Raw genomic sequence first — 17,850 nt, 5'->3', positions numbered from 1 at the left:
CTTCCTTGCATTGCCGGCACCTTGGCTGCCTTTCAAAAGACCGGAGTCCCAAGTGTCTCCTATCATTGTGTAGGGCAGCAAATACCTGCAAGTCTTCTCTCTCCCTCTCCCTCCCTCCCTCCCCTCCCTTTCTACTTTCCTTTTCTCCTTCTCTTCCCTTAATTTCTCCTTTTTATTGAAGACGAAGTTCACAACCCTGAACAACTTTGAAATCTCCAAGGTGGACCAATTTGAGACAATCCTGTGGAAATGCCCCCTGATATCGTTGGCTGATTGAGCCACAAAAGCAGAGGCTAGGATCCTCTGGCCCTTAGGGCAATTTATGTCTAGGTGGGCATATGCCACTTCTACTTCTAAGAGATGAACCCAGAAAGTGTCTCTTTCATCCTCTGTGTTGTTTGTTGGAATTCTGACCAATTGAGGGTTTTTGGTCCCATCTCTTGTAGAACCTCCCATAAGGTATCTTTGGCCTACATTGTAACTACTTCTAACCATGGATGGGATAAATTGAGATTTATATTAATTTTTTCTGAGTCAACATCTATTCAGTATGAGTCTAAATATTGTTATTCCTAATTCTTGTAGTTTATTTTAAAGTTCAATATTATAACATTTGCCGTGGCAGAAACTATATCTTATTATTCAAAATGACTCAGGTTTCCACAAACATTGTATGCTCTTATTTCCTCTTAATGGTGTTCTACTTATGGGAGAGTGAATTATAATGCATAGCTAGCTCAATAGGGGAAGGTACTGAATAATTAATGATAATGCTCCTTGTTCTTCAAGAATGGTTGATGGAGAATGAGAACTATTGAAAAAATGGTGCCTAGTAGTTCACTTAGGGCAGTGGCAGATTTTCTCCCAATGTTATCCTTCTTGAAACTACTCTTTGCTCTATTCCTACATGAAGGGTAGCTCAGACTCAAAAATACATTCATAGCGTACTTTGTTGTCAGCCAACTAATTTAGTAGTATAATAACATCTCAATTCTCTTGACCTCCATTCACTGGACTTCAGATGTCACAGACCAAATCTGCATTCATACCCCATACCTGAAATACAGAGAAGTGTCCTGTTATATCAAGTGTTCAGTTTATGTATTATGTGTAATTATGTAATTGACATGTTTATGTCATTTGTGACAATTATGTAATTTAAATCAATGTATATTATATAGATGATATCAAGTCTAATGGCCATTCCAATTTAATATACCTATACCTCTTCCTCCAAATAATCTTTTGATCAGTTTTACTATATTATATATTCCACAAGAAACAGCACTTTTGAGCTTGTTATTTCATTCTTATCTTGAATATGTTTATGCAAATATTACAAGCATTTGCACATATTAATAGATTAGATCAATGCACAAAGAAAAAAAAGAAAATGTATTTGTATAAATAAAAAACAAAAGTTTTCTTAAAAGGTGTGTTGGATATGTTACAAACCAGCTCTTGCTGAAAAACAATTGTATAACCCCCCCAGAAATCTGATTTGCCCTCTATGCTGCTTTGCTCTGAAAAATTGAAGACCGAAGTAATTTTGAAGCAAGGTGATACGTGTAGGACTTTCAGATCATTATTAACCTGGATATTACCTACCAGTTGTTGCTGTAAATATTCACATTTGTTCTTCTAATGTATTTGACATAAATGTCCTACTTTATCTCCACTGAGCTACCTTATTTACCTGAATGGAAACTGGCTCAGAGTTGAAGACATCCTGATCCTTCCACATAAAAAGTTAGATCAAAACTTTCTTCATTCCTTTGTTCTCAATGAACCTAAGATCACCTTCTCATTTTAAAGATAAATAAGCAAGAGAAGTGACTGTTATTTCTTTCATATCAATAAAGTAAGATTATGGGCAGATTACTACATTCTGTTTTCACAATTTTATTCCATTTCACTTCATTTAATTTTTTCTTCTTCACATTTTAATGATATACCTAAAAAGAGATATTGTGACAAGTTCACATTTGTACACTGAGCTTTATTGTTGAATTGAGATTAGAAGTCTTTCATAGGAAATGTTTAATGTGCAATTAGTGTACATCGTTTATAAAATTGTACAGGGTGGAAGGAGAGATCCAGACATAATTGATTTCCTTTGCATTCTCTTGTGCTCTGTCTCTTTTATTTCCCACAAAATAATTCATTGAGTAGGAAAAGAAGACTGCATAAGGTCTTTTGATTCAGGCTGCCAGCTCTCTCTGTGAGAACACCTAACAAGTGTTTCTGGCCCAACCATTTTATTTTCTACTACATCAGCATCACTTCGTTGCCTTAAGTTGATTCATGGACATCATTTCCTCTCTGTTTTCCAGATCTAGTAGTATAAAATTTTACTCAGAGTGAACTATTGAATCCTATGGGAGGTGGCTAGAACATTCATTTTTGTCACCATGGTGATGCTGCGGAAACAGCTTCCCCATAGCAACGGATCTCTGCCCAGTCAACAACATTGAGAAACAGTTACTCTGCAAAGGTCAGCTGTCATATTGGAAATCTCCATTCCAAGTGAGACTTTTAACATAGCAACTAGAAGAAAAATTACAGGGCTGGAATAGAATCAGTTGCCATAGCAGCAAGGCCATTCTTAGTGGCCACTTTGTGGCTACTGTAACATCTCTCCAGACTCCTTATTAAAAAGTGGGACCAGCCCTCCAGTCTCATTTCTCAGAGAGACTTGACATAACTGCACAGGTGAAAGGCAGGCTGAAATGAAGTGCATTATAGTATAGAGGGAACACCTGTTCCTGTTGGGCATAACAGAGAAGAAAAGAAAATTGGTTTTATTTGTGAATTATTGACTTAGGTGATTTTTAAAACTTACTTCTGTTTCAGTAGATCCCAGCGTATGATACCATCGTTAAAACAAATCTTCATAAAAGCATAAAAGAATACCTGCAATATGACAGAAATATCAATATTGAGATTAGGAGTATGCAGAGTCAACATGAATTTCATTCTACCCAAGCTTTTAATGCTTTTTAAGAGCTATAGAAAAAACTAATGTTTGTTTGCTTACAAAGCTTTTTGTGAGACAGTATGGGAGAGCACAGCCAGTGGGGAAAGAAGCTAAATCTGAGTGTTTTATATAGAAAGATAATGTGTGTGCTTAGTACATTTCTCGATGTAAACTCATTTTTACACTCATATACAGTATACAACATAGACCAATTACACTTTCCCTTTCAGAATAAGCAGTGTTATACAGAGCTCTGCAAAGGAACAAGTCTTCAGTTCAGATGAATCTTTTTCTTCAGATGAATTTTTCAAAACAAAATACAGTAATTGAGTGTAGATTTTCAATCAAGATAGATACTAACAAATTTCCTTTATCATGTTGCTTGAACTATAGATGGACACTTTTTTGCTAAATCTTTCAAATATGCTTCCCCAGAAATCTCTGGATATTTTTTTATTACTAAAAGAGGGGAGGAGAAAATATCATGACTTAAAAGAAATAAACTGCAGGAAAAATACAATTATGGTAAATATCTAGATCAGGAATGTCAAACTCAAGGCTTGCAGGCTGAATGTGGCCCGCAATGTGGTCAGATCTGGCCAACGGAGCTATCCTGGTCTACCCAATGTGAAGAGGAAAGATCAGGCCAGCGGTTTGGGGAGTGGCATCAAGCTGGCCATGCTCACCCAGTCGGCCATACCTGGCTGGCCTCCCAAGGTCAACCACAGCTCTGATGCAGCCCTCAATGAAATTGAGTTTGACACCCCTGATCTAGAGCTTAACTTACTATTAGAATAAATCTACCAGAGAGCATTCAGTCACCAGAATATCGTTTCAGAGAAGGCCCTTTTGCACAGCAAATTATTTACCTTTATGAGAAAATATACTGAGATATTGGCCATCTTCCTGCTGAAGCCCTCTCCTGGCAAAAGCAAGATTACATTCAAGGATTTCCTCATTGGTAGTTCAGACATCTTGCACACAAGCTTTATTTCATCATCTAAGTACTCACAATTGCATTCATGTCAATCCTACTAGTGCTCAAAACTCTTAGTGAGTTTGTTTCAACTTGTCGGTGGGGAACACAAAAACAACCCTCTCCATCTTCCAACTTTATTTTTATTGGTCTGCATTTACTTTTGCGATAAGGGGAAAGTGTCCAGTGTGTTAAAAAATGACCAAATTTTCCCTAAGATTGATTGGGAACGATGAGAAAACTGTGGTGCTATAATGGCACCTTGATTTCAGGAGGGAAGGGAGAACTGAGCAGTTACTGGTAGAAGTTCCTATCGGTAGAAATCATTAGTTCCACTTTTTGAGGAAAGTTGCAATTCTGTACTGTTTCTTCTGGTGCAGCAGCTCAATTTGGGAAGTCCTTCATGTGCCCCAATGTTGCTATGAGGACATGGCTGCAGCATTGATTGATACAGGTACAGCCCTTGTATGTGGGAGGGGCCTAAATCCAAGTCATATCCTTTTTTATTTTTAGAAAATATATTAATTTTTGCTACATTAGATAAAGAAGGAATCAAATATATCTTTCATATAACATGCATCATATGATTGTTGTCCTGTTTTTGTTTTTAGCTGATTTGATTTATTCAGATTAAATAATTCTGTTGATTTCACAACAGAGAGATGTAAATAAAGAGTTCATAAAATATCCAAAATTATATTACCCTGTTTCGCTGAAAATAAGACCTCCCTGGAAATAAGGCCAAGTGCTTATTTTGGGGGGTCAAAAGAAAATAAAACCCTGTCTTATTTTTGAGGTAATATTTTGGATCCAGTATCCAAAACATTGATACAATAATCCTACTCTTTTCCAAGAAAAGTCACATATAATTTCTCTGTAGATTTTTCATCTACAGAAGTGCACTTATAAGTTTTATATGATAGGCATGAACTAAGAAATGAAGGTCTCTTAATACATCAAAGATCAATCTGGAAGGGAGAAAATGGAGAACAAACTACAATAAACATCAGTTCATAGAGATCCTGGGGAGACAGATCTAGAGGCCAAACAACAAGTTATTTTAAATACATAAGGAATATTTTAATGCATATTCTAAATAGCAGTTTACAACATATGTTGGCACAATTGGGATGTAGATCCTAGCAGATCCACAAACTTCTCTTTCCCAGTGACACAGTTTTGATTCTGACTTCTATCTACTTAACAAAGAAAACAAAGGAGGCAAAACTACTTATATGCTCTAGATTTAGTATAACATATTACGGTATTTGGTTCTATATTCAGTCAGGGATTAGGAGTGGGAAGACCCAGTTCTAATCCATCCTCAACCATGGAAGTTTTACTGGATGATTTTAGATGAGTCATCCTCTTGTGCACAATACACCACATACAGTTGTTACCGAAGGGAAAACAGGAGGAAGGAGCATTCTTCCTACTTCTCTGAGCAACTGAATGAAAGACTGGATTTTAAATCTAATAAATAAAACCTGAGAATGACATCTTTCAACATAATAGTAACTACTGAATGATCATATGTAGAATTGGGCAATGGGTACATTCTATTAGAAACATCTATTAAACATTTAGAGAAAAGACTGTATTGATGTACATTTTCGGAATAAGAAAGCATAACATGTTCTGGGTTCATACTTAATATGAATAAAACGTTTGTTTAGTTAAAAGTTAGTCTCTTACAGTGTCTGAATCTCAAGTGTCCATAGTTTCCTGGTGGAATTATGGACCTTATATGAAGTGGGAGCACAAGCGATGGTAGAACCTAGATTCAATAGAGATAGTAATGGAAGATACTAAAGTGCTTCTTTTACAAGCATATGTCTTAATACAAAGAACAATCAGTGTGGAATTTAATTAGTAGCAAGTGGGAGTGATCATTTTGTAATGTAATGTAAATAAGAATGCACTTCTAAAACGTATTACTTACTGTGAGAAAACAAAAGCTTTGCTGGTTGCAAATAATAGATTTAAATGATGAATTTTCATGGTTAAAATTTTATTTCCCATTGCTGCTGTCCTGCTAATTACAAATTGTCAGCTTCTTTGTCTGCTGTTATTTGCACTGATATTATTTTTCATTAAAAGCAAAGAGCACATTTAATATCTAAAGCTCAGTCTATGCTTTAAGTGCACAACTATTTGAGTTTATCTACTAAATTGCTGCCTTTCCTTGCAATAATTATTTTAATACCTGTTTATCTATTTTTCTAACTTTGCATTTGCATTTTTCTTTGTGAATCCAGCTGAAGTTAATAATATGCATACTGTTGTTATTCAGTGAAATTTAAGCCTTAAGACCATCTGCAAAGGAAAGAAGTGTGTTTGTAGGGGACCCTGGCTGGGTGCCTGATGGTTTAGACAACAATTTTGTCTTCAAAAGGTGTACTGTGTAGCAAAGCAATTCATTGGCAAACATAAACTTAAAAGGCTACAAAGATTTTCTTTTTGAGGGAGCAAAAGTCAGGCACATGGAGAAGACTATGAGGCTATCAAATATCAAAGAGATTTAATACAGATAACTCTGAAGGAGGCATCCCAGGGTCATGAAATGTTGTAATGAACTGGGGTCATGTGGACCCCCACAGTCATCAGCAGAGAAGCCCTTGTACTTATACCCTCCCCTATTTTTCCCCATCTAGAATATATTGTACCTATTCTTCTTCAACAGCACTTTCATTAAGTGAAAATGCTGAAAAAAGGAAACATAAATCAAGATGAAATTGGAGTCATACACACATGTCCTAAAATATTCACAGCATGTAAAAGCCACAACAGCTGCCTCCCCCAGCCAGCTATGAAAATCCCTTCTACTGGAGAAATACAAACTGCCTCTTGTTCTCCTCTCTTGTATACACACCCAGGCAGAACACTAAGAATGTGACCTGCATTCTTACTTGACCTTGATTAAACAGCATTCGTTGTTGAATTCTTTGAAACAAATTACTTGAGAAAGTGGAAACCAACAAATAGAAGACAAAAGGGCAAACATGTCTCTGAACTGTCTAGGGACTGGCCTTATAGCAAAAGGTTAAATGTTGTTTGCATGCTGAAGATTAGCATGGCAAGGAAAAGAGATTATCAGGAAGCATGTGTATTACACATAACACAAACACACATGGAATAGAAATTTGTGTTTGCATTGTTGTTATGGGGCACTGCATTTGTGCATGATAGCACTAAAATCACTGTAAAATCAATGTAAGGGTTGGAGATAACATCATGATAATTGTAACACATATTTCATCACTTCCCCTCATTCTCCTCCATGAATGTTTGTATGCATATCTGTGCATATCCACATACTTGTCATATGTCATACTTGTCATATATCCCCCCTATTGGACCGGGACGCTCTACGCACAGTCACCCATGCGCTGGTGACGTCTCGCCTGGACTACTGTAACGCTCTCTACATGGGGCTTCCCTTGAAATGCACTCGGAGACTACAGTTGGTCCAGAATGCGGCCGCGCGGGTGATTATGGGGAGCACCAGGTACTCCCATGTGACACCACACCTGCGCGAGCTGCACTGGCTTCCTGTGGTCTATCGAGTGCGTTTCAAGGTTTTGATTACGATCTTTAAAGCGCTCCATGGCTCAGGACCTAGTTACCTGCGGGACCGTATTCTGCCCCATACATCCCTACGACCTATTCGCTCGCACAGAGAGGGACTTCTCCAGGTGCCGTCCACTAGACAATGCCATGGGGCGGCGCCTAGGAGCAGAGCCTTCTCTGTGGCGGGCCCAGCCCTGTCGAATGACCTCCCCCCGGATATTAGGACCACTACAGACCTCCGCTCCTTCCGTGTTAAGCTCAAGACCCACCTTTTTCAAATATCTGGCCTGGCCCAACCATAACTTCGTTACGCTCCTGAGGGGTTTTTAATTTAGCAATTTTATTTAGGGGATTTTAAACTGTGTTTTAACTGTGTTTTTAGCTGTGTTTATTGTCTTTCACTTACAAGTCTACTCTCCTCCATGCACAAATGTAATTGTCCTTGTTTTTTCATATGTATGTGTGTCCTATGTGTATTTTATCCTTTTGATTGTACGCCGCCCCGAGTCCTTCGGGAGAGGGTTGCGGCTAATCAAATAAAATTTGATTTGATTTGAATTTGATATGACTTTTATGCTGTGTCATGGCTAGTAGATGCATATTATGCTTGTATTGTGAAATGCTGGATTCACGTTTTCTTCTCACTATCAAAATTGTGTCTCTATTGATTTATCAATATATTAATGAAATCCTGCAATCACAGGCATCTCAGAGTTTAATAAGGTGTTTAAAAATGAAGTATAAAAAACTAAGACAAATACGACCCACCCCCAAAAAGTACTTTTAGTTTTTTTCCAGAAAACAGACAATGTTGGAGGCAGACAAATTTTGCCTCAGAAAGTCATTTCAGAGGGACAACCTCATCGCTGAAAAACAATGCTTCTGGCCCCTGGCTGTCAGGAACCTCTGCAAAAAAGGGGACAACCAGCTATTTTTCCAGGGCTGAAAAATTGATTCTGCAAATAACCAGCCATAAAGGGCTTTTGACTTGGGCCTTGAATTCATCTGTTACATTATTCCTGGACTTCTATTATGTGTGGATGATTTGCCAGAAGTACCTGGAATTATTTACTTGATGTTAGTTTTCATTCAGTGGGCGTGGAAAGGTAGATTTGCCGAATGAAGGCCATCCATAAAATGACTCAGCTTTGATAGGGAATGTACTCTGGCTGGAAGCCTATTCAATGGTCATTTTAATCAGATACCAGCAACAGGCCATTAGCATGCATATTTTCAGAGAGTCGTCAGTGACCTTTCAGGTTTGTAACATTGTACAGTATTTATAGATCAAGGTTCACTGATGTGGATATTTCAGCAATATCCTGAAAATTGAAGAATGCATCCTTGCTGGTAAAGAAACACAGCTGCCAGGCTTCGCAACCTTTTCCAACAGGAGAGTTAGGCCATCAAAAGGGCAGTAAATAGGAAATTCTTTTTATTTCTACCTCCATTGTTGGCTGTTTCAACACATCCTGTTTATGTTTTGATCATTTTCTCTCCCAAAGTACTTGACAAAGAGTTTTGGCTTCCATTCAAGCAGTTGAACACAAACTGTTGACAACTCTCTAAATCTAATTCTCAACATTTATCTTTCTCATAATAAAGCAATCAACGTGTAGTAATAAATTATGCTAAAAGAGTAAATCCAAAACAGGATAAGAAAATTATTGAATTTTAAGGTATTTAAATTATTTCTTAGAGAGATAGTTTCACTTTAAATTGTAAATAGTTTTTTTTCTTCTTCCATTCAGTTGTGTTTGATTCTTGGTCACTTCAAGTCCCTTCAATTTTCTTGGCAAGTGTATTTTCGAAAGCAGTTTGCCACTGTTTCTTTTCTGAAAGAAAGTGATTAGCCAGCCTGCTTTGTGTCTAAGGAAGGACTAGAACTCTGAGTCACCTAGTTTTTAGCCTAATGCCTTAATCACTACACCAAACTAGCTCTCCTAAATATTGTAATATGATTTTAAAAGAAACGATGCAAATGATATAGAAACCCTCATAATTTGGGTGGGTGGGTTAATTCTATCCTGCATGGTATTATTAGGCAAGCAGCATTGTTTTGTCTTAAAGCTTTCATAATGAGAGTGATGTAGAAAATAAAATTGAGAATTAGTGGTAGAAAAATCAGGTTCCAGTTCCTTCTGAATCATGAAAGTCACTCTATGCTCTTGGATCAATCCCATCTCAAACAGGACTCAGACTTTGATTGCACAGTCATGATCTATCCATACCTGCCTCCTTCTCTGGCTTACAATAATTTGATAAATATAAAATAGAGTAACCCCTAACATAATCATCCTGAACTTCTTAAAGTAAGAAGTGGATCCAGCACATGGTAAATATCCCATTCCTCCCACTTGCCATTTTCTTCTAATAACATTGTTCTTCTACATCTGTTAGCTCTGTTCTATTCTTGGACAGAAGGGGAAACAGTTTGATAGACATGATTCTTTTCCTATTTTCATCGCTGATTTTTATACATTCCCAACCTCCATCTTAAGTTCACATATTAGCATGAAAATGCACGTGTAGATCTGCAGGATATTGTAACAAAAAGTCAAAATGTTGACCATCATGTGCAACTCATATTTCATTTCATTTATTTCATTTATTAGCACTTATATACCGCCCCCTCTCCCGAAAGGGACTCGGGGCGGTGTACAGTCCGTATTAAAAAACACCAAATAAAATACATGTATGCATAGGAGGAGGATAAAATAGGCCAAAACTGTACAGCTAATAAGTAAACAATATAAAAATTTAAAATATCATACAATTTATACACTATCCCTCTAAAAGCCAGTAAAAAGTATATGCCAGGGGGTAGACGTTGTAAATTATGCCAAACCAGCCAGTCGGAACAGGTGTGTCTTCAGTTTCTGTCGGAAGGAGCGGTGGTCAGTAGTGGTTCTAATGTCGGGGGGGAGGTCATTCCAGAGGGTTGGGCCCATCACAGAGAAGGCTCTACTCCTCGGTGTCGCCCATTGGCATTGCCTCGTGGACGGCACCAGGAGAAGGCCCTCCCTGTGAGAGCGGATTGGCCGCAGGGATGTGTGCGGGAGGATGCGATCCCGCAGGTAACTAGGCCCTATGCCATGGAGCGCTTTAAAGATGGTAATCAGAACCTTGAACCGCACCCGAAAGACCACAGGTAGCCAGTGCAGCTCGCGCAGGAGAGGTGTTACGTGGGAGTACCTAGTACTCCCCATGACTACCCGCGCGGCTGCGTTCTGGACTAGCTGCAGTCTTCGGGCGCGTCCCAAGGGAAGCCCCATGTAGAGAGCGTTACAGTAGTCCAGGCGAGACGTCACCAGCGCATGAGTGACTGTGCGTAGGGCATCACGGTCCAGAAGGGGGCGCAATTGGCGCACCAGGCGAACCTGGTGGAACGCCCCCCTTGCCACGGCTGCCACATGATCATCCATTGACAGCCGGGCATCTAGGAGGACGCCCAAATTGCGCGCCCGTTCCACAGGGGGCAATTGCTCGCCCCCTATGGCCAGTGATGGAATTAACTGGCTGAACCGAGGTGCCGGTAGCCACAGCCACTCAGTCTTGGAGGGGTTGAGTTTGAGTCTGTTGTCCCCCATCCAGACCCCGACGGCTTCCAAACACCGGGACATCACTTCGACAGCCTCGTTGGGGTGGCTTGGGGTTGAAATGTACAGCTGAGTATCATCAGCGTACAGATGGTACTCAACCCCAAAGCCACGGATGATCTCACCCAGCGGCTTCACATATGCGTTGAACAAAAGGGGCGAGAGGACCGACCCCTGCGGCACCCCACAAGAGAGTGGCCTCGGGGTCGACCTCTGCCCCCCAGTCAACACATATTGCATCCGGCCGGAGAGGTAGGAGCCGAACCACCGTAAAACGGTGCCTCCGACTCCCATCCCCTCCAGCCGGCGCAATAGGATACCATGGTCGATGGTATCAAAAGCCGCTGAGAGATCTAATAGGACCAGGATAGAGGAACAACCTCTATCTCTGGCCCTCCAGAGATCATCCACCAACGCGACCAAGGCTGTCTCGGTGCTGTGCCTGGGTCGGAAGCCGGACTGGCGTGGGTCTAGATATACAGATTCGTCGAGGTGCCGTGGAAACTGCTGCGCCACCACATTCTCAACAACCTTCGCTAAAAAGGGAAGGTTGGAGACTGGACGATAATTAGCTAGCTCCATTGGGTCAAGTGAAGGCCTCTTGAGCAGGGGCTTCACCACCGCCTCTTTCAAGGCAGCTGGTAAGAAGCCCTCACCCAACGAGGCGTTCACCAGGCCCAGAAGCCAGCCTCGCGTCACCTCCCAGGATGCCAGTACCAACCAGGAGGGGCACGGGTCCATTGAACATGTGGTGGGTCGTAGCCGTCCCCGTAACCCGTCTAAATCCTCGGGGGCAACAGAGTCAAACTCCTCCCAGAGTGGACTCACAAGACTCACTGATGTCGGCTCGTCCGGACCACTGGGGGGGGCCCATCCGCTCCGGATCTGAGCGACTTTGTCTTGCAGATATTCTCCAAACTCCTCTGCTCTTCCCTGCAAGGGCGCCTCCCGCGTCTCCTGCAACAGGAGAGAGCGGGTCACCCTAAACAGGGCGGCAGGGCGGTTATCCGCAGACGCAATGAGAGCGGCACAATGCCTACGTTTGGCCGCTTTCAATGCCACAAGGTAAGTCCGTAAAAAGGCTCTTACCTGTGTTCGGTCAGATTCGGAGCGTGAGGACCTCCACCTGCTCTCTAGACGTCTCCTATGGCGCTTCATCACCCTGAGCTCCTCGGTATACCAAGGGGCCCGGGTGGCTCGCTGCCGCAGGAGAGGTCGCAGAGGCGCGACCCGGTCTAAGGCCCCCACCGTCGCCCTATTCCAGGCGTCGACTAGGTCCTCCGACCGAGCGCGGGTTAGGGCTACAGGTAACGGCCCAAGCTCCGCCTGGAACCTATCCGGTTCCATCAAGTGCTTGGGGCGGTACCAGCTTGAACATACTGGTTCCGCCTCCTCGCGGTGGAGGGTAGCGCCAGGGAAGTCGAGCCGGAGATATGAGTGATCTGACCATGACAGGGGCATAATCTCTAAATCCCCTAATTGTTGTATGTTGTTATATAACAAACAAGTATAGCTTCAATGGCATGATTGGGCCTGCTGTCTTGACTTTTTTTTAAACCCCAGAATGTATATATCCCTGCACATGTGCATACAGGAAGCTGCAGAATTTCATTTCTAATCCCATAAATACTTTTTCTCTCTGGAACATTTTACAAATGCCAGATGTATGGGCAAAAAAATGGTAACTGTTGTCACAACCCTATAACAATAAAAATAACAAATAAATACCTGTTTAATATTCTCAGTTTCCTGCTATTTTATCATCATCACCTGCCTTATGTGAATAACTGCAATCTTTTTACAATAAATAGAAAAATAGCCCTTAATATTTGATTCAGAAGTAGATTGGCATGCAGTGATGATAGTGACAATAATCTCCAGGTGGAGAATTTGGTGCCATCCAACTGATATGGAGCTCCATTCTCCATCTCCAATCATAAGAAGCGGACATGTACGTTTAAAACTTCTTAATGTCATAAACTCAATTATTGTAGCAAATAAGTCCTGAGATCTATCAGATGATTATACTATGAATTCTGATGGGTGAAAACAGACTTTAGAAACATTTTTAAAATTGAAACTATAAATATAAAGTTGAATTTGCATGCGGCCCTCAATGAAATTGAGTTTGACACTCCTGGACTAGATAGTCACTGATCTGAAATAATATAGGTTCTCCTGCTTGAGCAGGGGGAGGAAATAGAAGATCTCCAAGGTTCATTCTATTCTATTCTATTCTATTCTATTCTATTCTATTCTATTCTATTCTATTCTATTCTATTCTATTCTATTCTATTCTATTCTATTCTATTCTATTCTATTCTATTCTATTCTATTCTATTCTATTCTATTCTGATGCAACAATAAGATTGTTTAGGAAAATATAAATCAGAAACCACTAAGGATTACCTGATCATTTGTTTTCCAGGTTAAGTTGTGGGAAAGTGCAACAGAATCATCTGTTTTGGATCACATCAGCCTTCATTTTGATAGCTCATCAAACTGCATATACTCAACTCATTTTCAATTAAGATGTTAATGCTTTTTTTTTAAACGTAGGAACATTATATTTCTAAATCTGTAAATGATTCTTTTCTGATAATTATTTTTCAGTGTCCCGGAGCCTTCTTTCTATTTGGCAGGAATATTTCATGCGACACGCTAAATGCTTCTAAAAAGGAAGCAGATTTGGATGTCAATGTATTCGCACATTGATTAAACATATTCTATCCACCTATTTGTGAGAATATAGAATATATTTCTTGCTTGATGCATATTCTGTCAAATGTGGTACTATGTATATCATGCTTCTAAAATAGTGATTGCAAACTGACAGCTTCCATGCAGAATCTGCCCTCTGTCTGGCGGCTCAGATGTTTAATTCTCTCCTTCCAGATTTCTAAAAACAAGTGGGAAGGGAAAACAGAGAGAAAATACTTGCTCATCTTAGCCTTTTGATCTTTCTTCCTGCTTATCTTTCCAAGTTATTTAACTAACTCAGTGCTTCTCAATTATTTTCTGTCATGCCCCCCCTAGGAAGAAGAAAACATTTCGCCCCCCCCCCCCGCGCGACTGTAAATAGTATAATTTGTCTATAAAATTGTTATAAGTACACCTCTGCATAACATAGCACACCGGTCTTTCCTCGTCTCCCACCGTAGTCACATGCTTTCTTTCCTCTTTCCCTCTTACTTGTCTATCCTTCCTTCCACCCTCCCTTCCTCCTTCCCTTCCTTCCTGCCTCCCTTCCAGTTCCCTCCTTCCTCTTTCCCCCTGCCTGCCTGCCTTCTTTCCTCTTTCCCTATCCTCCTATCCTTCCTTTCTCCCTCCCTCCTTCCCTGCCTCCCTTCCAGTTCCATTCTTCCCTCCTTCCTTCTGCCTCCTTCCTGCCTGCTTGCCTTCTTTCCTCTTTCCTTCTTGCTTGTCTATCCTTCCTTCCACCCTCCCTTCCTCCTTCCCTTCCTTCCTGCCTCCCTTCCAGTTCCCTCCTTCCACTTTCCCCCTGCCTGCCTGCCTTCTTTCCTCTTTCCCTATCCTCCTATCCTTCCTTTCTCCCTCCCTCCTTCCCTGCCTCCCTTCCAGTTCCATTCTTCCCTCCTTCCTTCTGCCTCCTTCCTGCCTGCTTGCCTTCTTTCCTCTTTCCCTCTTGCTTGTCTATCCTTACTCCCTCCTCCCTTTCTTCCCTCCCTCCCTGCCAGCAGCTCCTCCAGCATCCCAGCTGGAAGCAGCAGCACAACAGTCGCCGTTACCAGGGGCGAAGGGGTGGCGGTGGCAAGATCGGGTGACCGCCGCCCCTTTGTCCCTTCCCCAACAGCGGCTGTTGCGCTTCCGCTTCCAGATGGAATGCTGGCGGTGGAGCTGCTGGCGGGGAGGCGAGCTACCTGCATAAAGACGCCGCCAAGGGCATGGCAGAATATATCCTGGCTTGAAGTGGCAGCGCTGGGGACTGCTCAGAGACTCATCAGAGCCGCGGGCTGGAGCTGTGCAAAAAGTCTGCTTGGGCTGGGGGGGGGAAGGGAGGGAAGCCTGGGACAGCCATGCTTCCCTCCCTCCCACCCCCGCCCGAGCAGGCTTCTTACACAGCTCCAGCCCGCGGCTCCAATGAAAATCCACAGTCCGAAGTGCTGCCACTTCCAGGCGGGATATATTATGCCTCGCCCACGCCGCCGCCGCCGCCATTGCACCCAGATGGAAAGGGAGCCTTCGCGCCCCCCTTTACGGAGCCTCGCGCCCCCCCAGGGGGGCGCGCCCCACTATTTGAGAACCGCTGAACTAACTCAAGTGAATCTGTCACTCCCAATAGAGAAATTGGCTAGTGTAACTGTTAAATTTTGCTGTGTAGTTGTGGGAAAGACAAACATCCATTACTGCATTTGAGGGAAGCAAGCTAGATTTAGAAGGCATAGTTGCTCAAATCAGCAGTGCTGTTTTGAAGGGGAGTCTTGTGCTAAGGCCCCATCTGTTGGGTTGATAGGAGAGGCCTTTTTCTTGTGTAAAATGTTGTAGAATGAAGTATCTTGGTAGCTATATTTGGCACATGCCCTCCTATCAATTAGGAAGACGTAGATGTTGCTTAAAAATCAAGCATATCTTCCACCAGGCTTTTAAATGGTTTGTTTTGATTGTTAATTTATTTCATATCATTAGCTTACTTTTATTTCTATTTTGATTTTACTGTATGGTTGGTCTAAATACTGTATTTTGTATACTGTTGTAAGCCTTTTGATGATCAAATTGACAGAAAGACATGATATCGATACCATTTAAAGCGATCAAAATTGATATAAAGAATTATTTATTTTTATTGACTTTACATTCCCCTAAACTTTAGTTTTAGTAAATGATGGAGAGTTGTTGTATGTGAGTGGGATCAAAACATCTCAATATATTTCTGTGTTTTACCATAAGACAGTGTTGGGTTTCAATTTTTTTTAGAACCTATTCTATAGGTGTGGCCTGTTTTGTGGGAGTGGCTTGGTGATCATGTGACTGAGTGAGAGTAGCTTGGCAGTTACGTGACTGGGTGGGAGTGGCCAAGTCCGATGTCACTAAATTCTTTGCCCCAAAGAATCACCTACAAAAAGAAGATATAAAAAAAGGAAATTTATTATTTTGTGCACTTACTACTTAAATAAGAATAAAATAAGTATACAAAACAATAAAACAGCTACTTACAGAGGAAATATGGCTGTCCTTGCCAGTCTTCAACATTACTGACCACCTTACACACACACTTCCAGCTCCTCTTCCTCTTCCTCTTCCTGGATTCACTCAGATGTTTTTTAAAACTCACAGCCTGTGCACATGCACACACTTCTAGCCCCTCTGCCTCTTCCCTCTTCCTGGATTAACTCAGATGTTTTTTAAAACTCACAGCCTGTGCACATGCACACACTTCTAGCCCCTCTGCCTCTTCCCTCTTCCTGGATTAACTCAGATGTTTTTTAAAACTCACAGCCTGTGCACATGCACACACTTCTAGCCCCTCTGCCTCTTTTCTCTTCCTGGATTCACTCAGACATTTTGAAAACTCACAGCCTGTGCACACGCACACACTCTTCCACTCTTTTAAAAATGTCTGAGTAAATCCAGGAAGAGGGAAGAGGCAGAGGGGCTGCTGGAAGTGTGTGTGTGCACAGGTTGTGAGTTTTAAAAATGCCTGAGTGAATCCAGAAAGAGGGAAGAGGCAGAGGGGCTAGAAGTGTGTATTCCTATAGTATCTTCCCTCTGCCTCTTCCCTCTTCCTGGATTCACTCAGATGTTTTTTTAAACTCACAGCCTGTGCACATGCACACACTCTTCTAGCAGCCCCTCTGCCTCTTCCCTCTTCCCCAACATCCTTCCCCACCACCACCTCAGCCACTCACCAGTTCTTTCTTCTGGTTCTTTTTCTGAGAACTTTTCAGCAGCATAGTGAGGATGGGCGGGGCGAGTGAAAGAGTGAAGGAGAGGAGGGAGCGTTCAGGTACAGGGCTTCCTGAGCAACAGGTACGGGAAGGCATGCTAACTTTCACCATATGGTATGGCCATACCGGGCTGTACCGGTTGAAACCCACCCCTGCAATAACACATTGCTTGACTTTACTCTTTTTTGAAAAAAAAAAATCTTAAATGCTGCAGACTTTCTTACAGGAAAATTCCTCTAGGCTGACTCTTCTCTTTTTTGTAGCTTTTCTACAAATGCATGGAGAACAGTGTTATTTACATATTCATAGTATTCCAGGTGTTGTTGTTGTTGTTGTTGTTGTTGTTTTGTCATATATGTATGATTACATTGGTTGTTTTCTTTTCACTAGCTTTTGTAATGATCCCAGGATAGGAGTGGTTGCTGTTTTTTCCACGTCTATCAAACTAAAGAGTGACAGTTTCATTTTGTGGAGCATTCATGATTTTAAGCTCATTAATGATTATGAGTGATACCTGATTGTGGGCATCTAATTTTTTTCTTGTTGGCCTCTCTGGAATGTTGGGACTAGCAGCTGTATGAAACTTTGCTTGCTCTAATAAGTTCTTAATATCTTACTAGTTCTTTCGGAGCTATAAAGTTTTGCAGCCAGTGAAGCTATCTGCAGTGTCAGTGCCACACTTTCTCCATTCAAATATTTACCTTATTATGTGAAAAGGAGCTTGGGAATTGGGGTTTGAACATACCAATATGTTGTCAGCAATAGATTCTCCATTCCTCTCCATTCCTCTACTGAAACATACATCTGAGAAATTGCTAATCC

At 41.4% G+C, this 17,850-nt stretch overlaps 1 long non-coding RNA gene across 2 annotated transcripts; it reads right to left on the bottom strand.

Annotated features, from left to right (window-relative positions):
• Window positions 1-935: 935 nt before the first annotated feature.
• On the bottom strand, window positions 936-17,063 carry LOC309390044. 2 transcript variants are annotated; one of them, XR_014175056.1, is made up of 4 exons: window positions 16,990-17,041; window positions 3,847-3,899; window positions 2,843-2,913; window positions 936-1,056 (listed from the first exon to the last, which is right to left on the bottom strand). It is a non-coding gene; the product is annotated as an uncharacterized lncRNA (long non-coding RNA). The 2 variants fall into 2 exon arrangements; XR_014175055.1 differs by lacking the exon at window positions 3,847-3,899 and having other exon boundaries at window positions 16,990-17,063.
• Window positions 17,064-17,850: the final 787 nt, after the last annotated feature.

Source organism: Natrix helvetica, assembly GCF_964273705.1.
Source record: "Natrix helvetica genome assembly, chromosome: 3".
Classification (NCBI taxonomy): Eukaryota; Metazoa; Chordata; class Lepidosauria; order Squamata; family Natricidae; genus Natrix; species Natrix helvetica.
This window is presented reverse-complemented; position numbering and strand designations above follow the sequence as displayed.